We start from the raw sequence: 12,755 nt of genomic DNA on the forward strand, positions 1-12,755 counted from the left end.
AGGGCTCCCAAGAGGAGAGGAACACTCTGAAGGAGCCCAGGGCACTGTGGGGACCAGCTCCTGCTCCCAAAGCAGGAGGACAGTGTGGCTGCACAGGGCCCTTCCAGGCCACACAGGGAACCTTTAAGTTTAACCACACCGTACTCCTGAAAGGAGATGAAAACACTTAACAAAATGAAATAAATTTAAAAAAAAAACAACAAAAAAAAATAATGCGAAAAGCAGCACCTTCCTCTACAGCAGCCCTACACCAAGTGCACACTTTGGCCCTAATTCAACACACGGTTTAAGCTCACACGGCAGCACAACAAGCCGCCCTCCTGCCATCGCTCCTCTGGGAAGGACACCCATCCCTGCCTCCGTACTCCCCCTCTCTGCTTTGGCACATCGATTTCTGCAGCAACACACTGTATCAAACGATTATTTCAAATTAAAGGGAAGCCGGCAAGAAAACAACCAAAATAAAAATATTTTGAGGAAGCTTTATTTTTTTCTCCTTTGGCAGTGTTTTTCTAAGCCAGGTCTCTTCCCTAAACTACTTCCCCATGCCACTGCACCAAAGCTCTGTGCCAGCAAAAAGAAAAAACATCCAGGGCAAGACTGCCCTTAGCAGCAGTATCAGCTTCAAATATATGTAGAACAATGGCATCTGCAACATCCTTCTTGCTTCTGCCTCCTCTTACCCCTGCACAGCACCACAGGTGGTGCTGAGCCCTCTCTGAGGTTTACTTGCCCAGAGTCCACATACATGAGTAAACAACAGAAATTCACCGTACAGCCTGTGAATGTAGCACGATCTGCTCACCCTGGTGTAAACCTGCTTGTGGGACATTCTTGTTTTGGTTCAAAATCAACTAGCTTTGGTACAGCTTGTAACTGTTTCCAATTCAATTAAGCCAAACTAAAGTAAACCATTCTTGAACTGAAAATAATGTCCACAGGGCATTCTAATGTGTAATTAAATCCTTTGAAAAAATAATAATAAATCAAGGCAAACTTTTCTAAGTAGGAAGGGTTGCTGGTAAGCAAAGGGTATTTGTCATGAAAATCTTCTAAACAGTCAGAATTAGAAACCAAGCACAGCTTTTTACAAGACACTTTTCAGAGCTGAATTGCATTGTTTACTTAAGACGGTTAAAAGGATATCAGCAGCGTGAAATGAAGTCAACTTCAAAGTCACACAGTTTCAAGTCCTAAACATGCCACAGCAATCTCATTTTAGGAAAACACATGCTCCATTTTTGTTGAACGTTTCTCTTCCTCTGCTGTGCAAGAGGCTCATACAAGGAAGAAGGAACCTCAAAAAAAAAAAAAAAAAAAAAAAAAAAACCACAAAAAGACACAAACCAAAACCAACTTTTACACTCATGAAATGAAAACATTAAAGAACAAACCCTCTATCCTTTCTGCTGCATTGTCCAAAGTAGTAGTTTGTACCAAAAGAAGCCTTATTTTATCATTATCTTCTCCTTTTGTAAAGGATCTGTACCATAAGATTCTTGGTCCTCTTATTTCTGGTTGTCAGGAAGGCAGAGGCAGCCCCCCAAAGCAGTTACAAACATCATCTCTGCAGCTAAACACTGCCCTGGGATCCTCATGCCGTATCCATCACGTCCTCTGCAGATGAGCTGGGGCGCAGAGGTGGGAAGGTGGCTCCCCTTCCCGAAGACACCCTTGCCGCCCCTGCTGCCCTCAGAGGGCTGCCCCGGCCCCTGCTCCCCCCTCCCAGAGCCACACAGGTGAGGGGCAGCGCAGAGCACCGCTCAGCACCATGCATAGGGGCTGCACCGCGCAGCAACCAGGTAACAGCAATAACAAAGAGTGTGGGAGTCTTAACGACAGTAAATTAAAATAGAAGTTGAGAAAGCGCCCATTCCCGCTCCATAATACAGCAAGGCCTCCAACACGACACAGAAGCAACTTCTGATATCCCTGTTATTTTGAATGGGGAAAATTGTGACAAAAATACCATCTTTTCTCTTCTGGCACGCTACGTCGAAATGGAAGGCTGCAGCTTGCCTTGCTTCCCCATCTTTTTTTGATTTTTAAAATGCAGAAGACCCACTGGGCACCAGGCTCTGACACCTCTCCACCCACGTTCTCCTGGGCCCAGCAGTGGGGAGCTTCAGCGGGGTGACCCAACCGCCCCAACCCACCTAGAGAGCCCGTGGCAGGGGTGCACCACAGCCCCCCTCCCTGCCCCCACCACCCCTGCCAGCTCCAGCTGAGGGAGGCACAGCACGAATCCAGCAGCAGACAAGAGCTTCGCTCCCAAACATCCTGCTGGCCAGTTCATTTCTATCAAGGTGGCACCTAAATCCTCTGCAAAGCTCTGTGAGGCACCCACCTCCTCCTGCCGGGGCAGAGGCGGGTGGGAAGGAGGGAGCTGGCTCACTTGCGCTCTTTGCTTTCTGTAATAAACCCCACTTGGGTATTTCTCATTTAGCCGCAGCAATTCAGCAGGCCACCGCTGCACTGGCCCTGCCTCAGCACACCAGAAGAGGCCCAGCTGGGCTTCCGACAGAGGATGGAGCTCAGCAGGAAGCTGAAGGCCAGTGACGGGGACACCATGTAATCCACCACCTCCAGAGGAGGGTCAGTGCTTCTTGCAGAATCTCATGGAAAGCATTTCACTTATCATTGCTACTTCACGGACTTTGCACCCAGAAGCAAGGAGGAACTGAGAAAAAGATGGCTGAAGGAAGAAAAAACGGGGTCCCAGCATCCAGCTTTTGCCTGAAGTAACAAGACGGTTTCACAGCCCAGCGGCCACTCAGATGAAACAGAAGGAAACCACAACTCCGAGGAGCAAGCACCCCTTGCTTCACAGACACAAGGCGATGCTACTCAGAAAAGCACCGATGGAGGAGCGGTCGGCTGGACACTTCCAATCGCATTGCCAACAGCAGGAGGACCTTGCAGCGGGCTTCTGGCAACCAAGTCTACAGCCCCGGGCACAGCTGGGAGGTTTCAAGCGAAGAGAATTCAGTTGCGCTACCCCTTCCACGAGGCTGACCCCAGCCAAAGCTGCACAGAGTAGAGCTCAACCCTCCTCTGTGCGCTTGGAGCAATCCCCTGGGCGCTTCCAGAGCTTGGCTCAGCTGCTCAAACATCTGCAGTTCCAGGTGAAACCACTGCAAGCCCGCCATAAAGGGAGCTTTTCACTCAGGGCTGTGCTGGCACCGGACCCACCACCTGGGGAATTTCCAGGATCTCATGCAAACCTCCAGGACTTCCACGCCACTCAAAATAAAGAGGAAACAGTGGAGAGGCTGGTTAAAATAAGGCAACCAAGGAAAAAAATCTGTGGCAGCTCCTTCAGACTGACGCTGCTATTCACCAAGTAACTGGTTTCTTAAACAGCAGAGGGGCACGAGGTCTTGACTGCCCCTCAAGGGGCCGGGCACCCCACACCAGCACACAGCACACATCCCACTCCACGTGCAACAGCGCAGCAAGCAAAGGGCTCAGGCTGGCAGCAACGCCTGGTGCACCACCTCCTCTCCCCTCTGCGAGCCACGCTGTACCACCACAACACACATCCTGCTGGTCCTCCTCCAGCATCAGCCTGTCATGAGAAGCACACACTCCTCTTCCACCGTCCTCACTCCTCGGCCAATAACCCAACCCAAGCGCTGGTACGTTCCTCCACGGCACCTCCTCCACCAGCTGCACTGCGGAGCCAACGCGATGCCTACAGGAGCTCATCCTGAGCAACAGGATGGAGTTCAAAATATACGCCTGCCTATACCTTCAGACGTGGCTCTGCTTAGACTTGAACTCTCTCGAGAAGACAAACCCTGGCCAACATGACCAGGCCTCCTCCACACCACTTCTCTGCACTCCAGAAAGGAGTGGAAACAGGAAGAGTGAAAAGATGTTACAAAACTAAGAGCAACCAGCCCCACTTCTCCAATACCAGAGCACAACTCTCAGTACAACTGACCTGCCGGGAGATGCCAAGCTGCTCTGGGTGACACCTCTGCTCCCCAGCCACTCCCAGTGTGGCAGGTACCACCCCCCCCCCCATCCCCCATCCCCACCCCGCAAGCAGGGCTGGCACTCATCGCACACGCTCCCCTAGCACAAAACCTGGCTCGGACATGGAGAATCATCTCTCCTCCCCCACCCTAATAAAAGTCAACCAAAGCAGGACTGGCAATGATCCCGCAGAACAAGGCCTGCAACCAACGCAAGCAGTAACTGCGTCGAGGATGCAGAGGAAGCAGCGCTGTCTGGAAGAACGGCCACTTGCGTGACACACCGGTACCGCAGGATGCTCGGCCCGGCGGGGTTCACCCCGGCCACCTCGCTCCTCTCCCAGGTGCCAGTACCAAATCCCCTGGCACATGCAAAGCACTGGGAAAACAAGGCAGGCCTACAACATTAATTACTTCATCTCGGATGAGGATCGAAAAGGAGAGGGCATCCTTCTCTAAGGGCTCCAGTGCAATCACAGCTGGAGCACTGCAGCCTGGGGTAGGAAGGTATTTGTGTACCAGAAAGCAGCGGGAACAAAGCATAAGAGCTTGTGAGTTATCTGGAAGGGGGGAGGACAACAACTGCGAAAGTAACAAAGAACAAGATTTAAGGATGTAACAATGCTACAGGAATTTAAGACACGTTACGATTTTTCATAATTAACCCCCACTTACAGTCTCTGCATGTGAACTATGTATTATCCCATTTCATACTCCAGCTGAGGCAAACATTTGGTGGCTTGCCCAAAGTCAGCGTCAGAGCTAAAACAGATCTTTTGACTTCCAAACAAGCTCACAGTGTTAAGCTGCTTTTAACTGTCTCTACGGAAGATGAAAAACAGCAAGAAGAAAGGAATTGGGGAAGGAAGTATGTAAGACTAAAAGGGACAAAATTAACAGGAGAAAATTAAAGAGGAGACATTCAGGCTTTGACATCTGAAGGAGCTCGCGAGGAGCAAACACCTGGGTGCTGCAGACCCGTCTCCCAGAGGGAAGGCCAGAGCTCCCATTCCGCCAAGCTGGAGGTGAAGGCGCTGACTGCAGTGCGCTGGGGGGGTGGTTGAGCCCCGCTGGGACCCACCAGGTGCCTTTGCCTCCAGCCACCGGGCCCACCACCACCCCAGGCACCCGCTGTCCCCTCGTCCCCAGCGCCACCGGGTAGGGCAGCCCTGCTCCCGGCCCCAGCACCAGAGGCGCCGCCGGCCTGGCCCCTGCCCCGCTCCCTGCCCGTAAGCCACAGCCAGCCCCCTCAGCCTGCGTTACGCTGGGGGTGCCCCGCTTTGGACACCAACAAAGCACAAGGTTAATTTGAAACTCTCAGCCCCGACGCAGCGTGCTCGTATCTCCCTCGCCCTCCCTCCTCCTGTTCCTTTCTGTGCAAAGCCTGACATCTACAGTTCTGTCTGGCACAGTCAGGGGCTGCCGATGGGAACCGCGCAAGGACAGCGGGGACGCGGAGGCCAGCCGCGCTCCGCTCCTCCAGCCAGCCCACGGCCGCTCTGCAGGGTTTTGCGTGCTCACACACCGGCAGGCACAAAGCAACCGCAGCCCGGCCAGAGGACACACACAGGGAGCGAAGACCACCCCAGCAGCATTGCCCAGCAGTACCACTCCTCAGCGGGTGCCAAAACACCAGCAGCCACCGCACCCGGCTGAAGCTCATCTGAGACCAGCTCCCGCCACTGCGTGTTGACACCTAAAATGCTGTCAAACGGAGCAAACCGAAGGAACCACAGCCTCATGGCATCACCTCCGCGGCCGTACTGCAGGAACTCGCTTCACCCCAGCATGTCAGGGGCAGCCTCTGTTTTGCTCCGCTTCCCGAGGCGTCTGAGGATCTGTGCACCAGCTTCTGCAACGCAAGAGATACAGGTGAAACGCACAAGCTGGTGTGCACAGCCTGAATCCAGAACATCTTCACACCACAGGAACGGCTCTAGTTAGTAGATTCCATGACTCTCAAATATGTGCCTAAGACAAGAAGGTCTGTGCTTCATGCACTCCCCCTACTCGGTCTTCCCAACTAACCTCCAGGCCTGCTAACTTCCGTCATGCAGTACCTCACCAAAAATACACAGGTGGAGAAACCCCAGATTCTGCATCATCTCAAACAAGGTGCACCTGAGCACAAATCTCAGCCCAAACAATGTACACCTGACTGCAACTCAGCTGGCTGTGCCTCTGCACCCCCCTCGCCTCCCTCTTCTTCACTCAACTCTGTTGTAACAATAAGGAAAGACCAAAAAGTCTCCAAGCCCATCACCAGACATCACTGACATTCAGGAAACACAGCAACCCAACCTAGCAGGATCAAGCACATCATTACGATGTTACTATCAACATTTAAGTACGTGCTCTGAATTCCATGGCGAGCATCAGTCTGCTTGCATAAGACAGTCGGTGGCAGCACGGCAAAAGGAGGGTTAAAACTCCTGCTACCAAACCAAGCCAACCAGCCATTTTGGAGCTCGTCTACCACCAGCCAGGGAAGCAGGCTGGGAGTCTGAGGCGAACGCGAGGCAGGATGCAGGGTGCTTCACTGCCGCTGCTGAGGACACGAGGGGTTGGGAGCAGATCCCGCAGCACGTCTGCTCCCATCCTCCCCGAGGAAGGGCCGACTCTCCAGTAGGCACGCTCGGGTCATCAAAATAAACATTTACTAAGAGCTAACGTGTTACAGGCCCTGCAGGCTCCACTTTCCCAGATACTAGGGCAGGGGGAGGGAGTAAACCTTTTACCAGAACTGCCACGCACATCAACTGCTCTAGCGTCACTGCCGAGCGAAGGTACCTGTGTGGCTCAGCCCTCACCAGGCTTAAGCCCCGAAAGCCCGAGCTCTGCAGGGCCAGCACCCTCCTGCGCCCCAGCAACGCACACCACACCATCCAAAATGCTGGGAAATGTTTGTTTTCTTGGGGGGGGCGGGGGGGAGAAGAAAATATTGCTGCTCTGCTTTGCCTTTTATTAGCAAGAGGCATGTTTAGCACTTGTGGCATAATGAAATTACAATCAACAGCTAAGTGTCTTTCTCCCATCAGCAAACTCAAGGGCAACACAGGGTGGCTGCAGCCTGCCAGCAGCAGGGCTCCGCAGCACCCACACTGTCCCACCGTCCTTCGGCCTCAGCGGCTCCCGGGACATGCCAGGAGCCACCTGCCAGCTGTGGCCTGGGTGGCCGCAGGCACAGGTCTGCCTTCCCAGCACCCCCATCTGCAAAATAATTTCAGGCAGGAATGAACTTTAAAGTGTATTTACAATCTGCCTCTGGAAACCCCCAGAGCGCGTACCTGGCGCAGAATACCACCGCTCTGCGGTCAGTGCTGCTGCGGAGATGAACACCCACCTTCTGCCCCGACAGGTGGATGTCTGTCCAGCGGAGCCTACTACGAGGAAGCACTGGGAAGCGCTCGCTCCCCACTGGCACAGCAGGACCCCAGAAAGACCCCACAGCATCTACAGGGGGACAGAGAAACAGTGATGCAGGCAGCTGGCACAGCCGTCTCCCCCAGCAGCGGCTGTGGGGCTCGGGGTCTGGTAGGATCCCTGACCCAGAGGTGAGGGCCACAGGCTGCCGGCAGCGAGGGAAGCCCAACTCATCCACCCTGGGTTGGGTTGGTTGTGGGGTTTTTGGTTGGTATTTTTTTGTTTTGTTTTTTAAAGCTAGCTGGAATTTATTTGTTTCTCCAATCCCTGCCTACACACAAACCCAACCTCAGGAGCAAACAAAAATGCATGAATCGCAGATCAGAGACAAAGCAGGAGGCGGGACGGGCAGCCCTGCTCCCTCCTGCCCTCACCTCACCCCACGGCGCGATGCGGTTATATTTAGGTACCGCCACGGTCTGCGGTGCCGCGGCCCCCCTCGGGCACGGCGCAGAATGCAGATTTTCCAGACAACAGACCACAACAGCTCCGTCAAAACCATTAGAGGCTGCGGCGCCCAGGCCTGCGCACAGATGTTTTGATTCCCACTCTCCTGCCACGACAGCCCTTGACAGCCCCATCGCTGCCACGCACTGGACACCCGGCCTGAACTTTGGCTGGCGAGGGCGGGAGGGAGGAGGGAAGGGCAGTCCCGCTCCCCAGTGTGGGAGCTCCTTCACGCTGCTCTCCCCTCGCCTCCCCCATGGCCGCTGGGGCTGGCTTCCCCCGGGGGATGCCCCACCGCAAGAACCGAGGCGCAGCGCTGAGGGGGAGCCCCCCGGGCACCCCACTCCGGCCCCAGGGGCCTCTCCCTGGCGAAGCACCCGTGGTCAGCGCGTTGGCCACAGGAGCACGCAGGACAGGCACAGCCCTGTGAGCGGCGTGGGGGTCCCGCACGTGGCCAGACCGGGGGGAGCAGGCGGGACCCGGCTTTGTTCGCAGCCCACCTCTCCCACCGGCCGGACGCTCCCGCCAGCATGCGGCCCCCGAAGCCACACAAAGGCCGAACCTCGGCTGTGCACTTGGCCAAGGGGAGCGGGGAGCCGTGAAACGCTCGGCCTCTTTGCAGTCCTCCTGAACCACACCGCTATCGCCAGCACGAAGGCGGCTGCAGCAGGGCCAGCGTGCACCGGCGCCGCCAGCGCCCACGGGAAGGAGGCTGCTGAAAACTCTTCAACTGCACACGACCGAGTGACACCAGCGGCGAAAACGCTCATGCAAGGAAGCCGTGCCCCAGCAGAACGCAGCGCGTGAATAAAGTTGATGTAAAAGACTGCCAGTAATTTTTCAGGTTCTCCACACAACGGGGTTTTTTTTTTTCCTTATTATTATTTTGGAAAGCAGAAGGAAGTGTTAATGGGGTGGCTAATGCAGCTGGCCATATGTCCATCCATTTGGGATTTAGTGATCCCCGCTGAAGCCATTCAACTGCTGGTCAGGCCCAAAGTAAATCTGTTCCTCCACACTGCTCCCAGCCTCTGGCACGACACCACCGACGGGACCCGGGATGGGGGGTCAAACCAGAGAGATGACAGAGGGACACAGGCCTCCAGTTTTGTCAACACAGCCACCGCCGGGCCCTGGTTTGACAGCCGCCACGACAAGGCCAGGCGAAGGTGCCAGGCACGCGGGGCTGCCCGCGCCGCCTCCACCCGCCTCGCAGCACCTCGGCTCGGTCCTGCGGGAACAAAAGGCAGCGCAGGGCGGGAGGGCACGGGGCTCCGCAGCCCAGGGCCAGCGCCGGAGAGGGGCCGTGGCCACCCTCCTGCTGCCCACTCCTCCCGAGGCCGCCGCGCCTCACAGGGAAAGAAGGGGTGGAAAAAAAAATACACTGATGCAGCCAAGCGACCTCCGCGTCCAGGCGCGGAGTTTCTCTCCCCTCTCACAGGCCTTTTCGCGGCTTTTGTTCCCGGCCGAAGGCGGCCTGCGGGACGCGGGGGCAGCTCGCAAGGCGGCTCCCGCACCGAGGCCGGCGCGGGAGGGAGGGCCCGGCCCGGGGGGCAGAGCGGAGCCCGGCGCGGCCCTGCTGCCGCCCGCGGGGGCCCGGGACGCCCCGCTCCGCGGCCGACCCCCGCCCGGCAGCTCCCCGGCCTCCGCCGGTGCTGCCGCCGAAGAGCCACGCTCCGGCTTGCGCTTAACGCCGGACCAGACAGTGCTCCCTAATGAGGAGCATTACAATCGGCTTGTAATGCTGAATTTTTAATGCTGCCGAGGGCTCTGTTACATAATAAAGGGGGAACCGGGCGCGGAGCGGCCGGCGGGGCGGCCCGTTCCCCGGCCCGGCGCAGGTGGCGGCCCCGGCCCCGGCCCCCTGGCCGCCCGTACCGCGGGACGGGCCCGCACGGCGCCCACCGGGAGGGCGGCACGAACTTCCCCCAGTGCACGGAGGGGCGATGCCGGGACGCGGCTCCGCTCAGCCTGGGCTCGGCCGGGGAGCGATTTAAAAGCAAAGTTCACGAGCATGTTCACTGCATGCTCTCGTGTGTTCCCGCACATACGGTCTGCGCTGCTCCTCTCAGTAATGCCCTAAGACTGTAAATCTATAACCACCGCAATGATTTAGTGATTAAAAACATGATAACATATTGTGTAACTGCAAACCACAGAATCCCTGCCAACTCTCCTCCAAGATACAGGAACAAAAATACAGAAAATGTGTTGCTCGCAGCAGTCTTCCTAAACTCAACGGAAAGATTTTAATAATAATAATAATGAAAAAAAAAACACCTAGACATCAGAAAAAGGCTGGATAGAATGCAAGGCTGGAAAAAAAATTAAAAGACAGAGTTTTAAATACGATTCTTGCTCTAACAAATTACAATCTAAACATGCCTCTCTTTTTTTTCTCTTTTTAAGTTTGTCGTAACTGGAATAACTGGTCTTGTGTGATGTCTTGCATATTCAAAGTGCTTTGTAATAGGATACGGAGACCAAACCTTATTTGCCTAAACTCAATGGGGTTTATTTTTTCCCCTCTGCCCCCCCCCCCTCCCCATTTCTTTCCTTATTATTTTCCCTCCTCCCGCCCCCCCCTTCTCCACTAACAGGGGGTGGGGGGGGTGGGGGTGGGGGGGGAGGCAGAAGGAAGGAGAGGGCTTTAAGCTGTAAAGAAAATACCTGAAAGGGGAGGCTGCAATTTGTAATATGGTGAGGAAAGCCAAATATTATATATATAATTTTAAAGGCAGCTGTGGGAGTTTTGGCCTCTAAGCAGCCAACTTGACCCCGTTCTCTCTATTCTCTTATTTCCCCCGTCGCAGGATTCCTGCACCTTCAGTCGGATTCGAACTCAATGTGACCCTAAGGAGGGAGTCACCGAGCCTCCAGAAAATTGCTCCATATTAAACAGGAGCGAGAAGAGGAGAAAGACGGACAGACGGCTGAGGAAGTGGCGCGTATATATGTTACATATCCGCACAAAGTACATGACATACCCATGAGCAGCTTTGAGCAGCTTGAAACAGACCTTTCTCGGAATAAAAAAAAATAATATTTTTAAAAAAAAAAGGGGGGGGGGAGTTTAACAATTGTAATAAAAAGAGAAGAAAGGAAAAAGAAAAAAACACACAAAACCGCAACCCAAATTATAAATAACTCACAGTAAGAAACCCGCGTGTGCGTACCACATACATACGCGTATACACACAGACACAGGCATACGTGTGCCCCCCACAAACACACACTCTCCTCTGGAGGGTTAGTTTCAGGAGAGCAAGAATCGCCTTCCCTCCGCGGGCGAGCAGCACAGTTTATTCAGAGGAATCAATAGGAAAGAGCATTTGCAAATATTTAGATAAGCGCCGTGCGATTCAGCATTAAGTAATTAAAAACTGAAACTGAGAAGGGGGGATCGGCCTACAGTGGCGTTTGCTGCCTTCACCTCTCCCATCCCCCTCGCCGCATTCTTCCCAAAACTGAGCCTGCCCGCGGAAAACAAAAATCGTAATTACTCTCTCTCGCAAGGCCGCTGCGGGGCAGCTCCGGCGGGGCCGGGCCGCGGGGCCGGGGCAGTTCGGGCACTTCTTCGCCCCTTTGTTTTGCAGCGCGTCACCGGCGCGGAGCGGGCGCGGGGCACCCACGGGGCACCCACGGGCCCGCCCGCGCCACCGCCCGCCGCCCGAGCGGGTCCCGGGAGGCGCCGGCCCCGCCGAGCCCCCGCCGCTCCGGCGCGGAACGCGCGTCCCTCCGAGGCCGGGCCGGGCCCCGCCGGCCGCTACCCGCGCCCCGCCGCCCGCCCCGCCGCGCACAAAGCCGGGCAGCGCCGCACGCCGCTCCGCGCCCGCTCCGCGCCCCGCGGCCATGGCCGGCGGGCGGGGCGGGGGCTCCGCGGGCGCGCAGCGGCCCCCGCGGCGCCGGCACCTGCGCGTCGCCGGCGGCGGCGGCGGGGCTCCGGGACGGCGAGCGGCACAAAGTTTGCTGGGGGATCCGGGGCGGTGGGTGGGAGCGGGCGGGAGGGGGGGCCGGACCAGCCCCATGCAAAGCAGCCCGGGCGCCCCGAGCAGGAGGAGCCCGAGCGGGGGACAGGGCAGAAAAGTTGCCACTTACGCGGTCGCTGCTCCGGCGGCGGCGGCGCTTTTAATCCCGGGCGGCGGCGCGGGGGCTACAGATCCCATGCAGGCTGCGGCGGCTGCGGCGGCAGGAGCGCGCTCCGCGGAGGGGCCCGGGGCAGCAGCAGCGGGAGCCGGGGGCAGCAGCCGGAGCCGAGCGGGAGCCGCCGCCGCCGCCGCCGCTGCCCAGCAGCAGCATCGTTGTCGGGGAGTTTGCAGCCCCCCGGAGAGAGGGGGCCGCGGGCGGCGGCAGCAGCAGCGGCGGCGGCGGCGGTCGGGTCGGGGCGGAGCGGCGCGGAGCGGAGCGGGCGGCGGGGCTGGCGGTCGCCGGAGCAGGAAGCGCCCGGACTCAGATCTGATGATTGGGAAGAAAAAAAACTCTTTGGATCTTTATTCTGCTAATTAGTTTCCTGCAAAAAATGGCTGATTAGTGCAGTGCGCATGTGCCTCATTACCCAGGCACGACGGGAAGGGCTAATTAGCCACCTTCTGGATCAATAAGATTCAGCCCAGGCGGCGGGGGAGGGAGCGAGCGAGCAGGAGCGGGCGGGGGGAGCGCGGCGGCGGCGGCGGCGGCGCCGCACCGAAACTTGGGGCAAGCGGCCGGCCCCCAGCCCGCGGCGGGGGGGGCTCCGCTCCGCGCCCTGCCGCGCAGCGCCGCGCCGGGGAGGGAGTGCGCGGGCCGCCGGGCGTTCCGTTCCGCGCCGCTCCGATCGCCCGCGCTCCGCTCCGCGGCGGCGGGGCGCTCCGCGGGGCCACCTGCCCCCGCGCCCCGGGCGCCGCCCCGCGCAGGGCAGGGCAGGGC

At 57.3% G+C, this 12,755-nt stretch overlaps 1 protein-coding gene across 3 annotated transcripts in view; it reads right to left on the reverse strand.

The window, feature by feature from the left end:
* The window catches only part of ZFHX3 (zinc finger homeobox 3), a 269,024-nt gene that overhangs the window by 160,065 nt on the left and 96,204 nt on the right, over window positions 1-12,755 (reverse strand). Inside the window, exon 1 of one of the 3 annotated variants that reach the window (XM_080365093.1) lies at window positions 11,949-12,088. The exons of 1 other annotated variant lie outside the window; for it this stretch is intronic. The gene's annotated coding sequence lies outside the window, so the exon portion shown is untranslated. Of the gene's footprint in view, window positions 1-11,353; window positions 11,492-11,948; window positions 12,089-12,755 lie in introns of those variants that run through there. One more of the 3 variants, XM_080365092.1, reaches the window with a different exon arrangement.

Source organism: Falco punctatus (genome assembly GCF_963210335.1).
Source record: "Falco punctatus genome assembly, chromosome: 14".
Taxonomy (NCBI): domain Eukaryota; kingdom Metazoa; phylum Chordata; class Aves; order Falconiformes; family Falconidae; genus Falco; species Falco punctatus.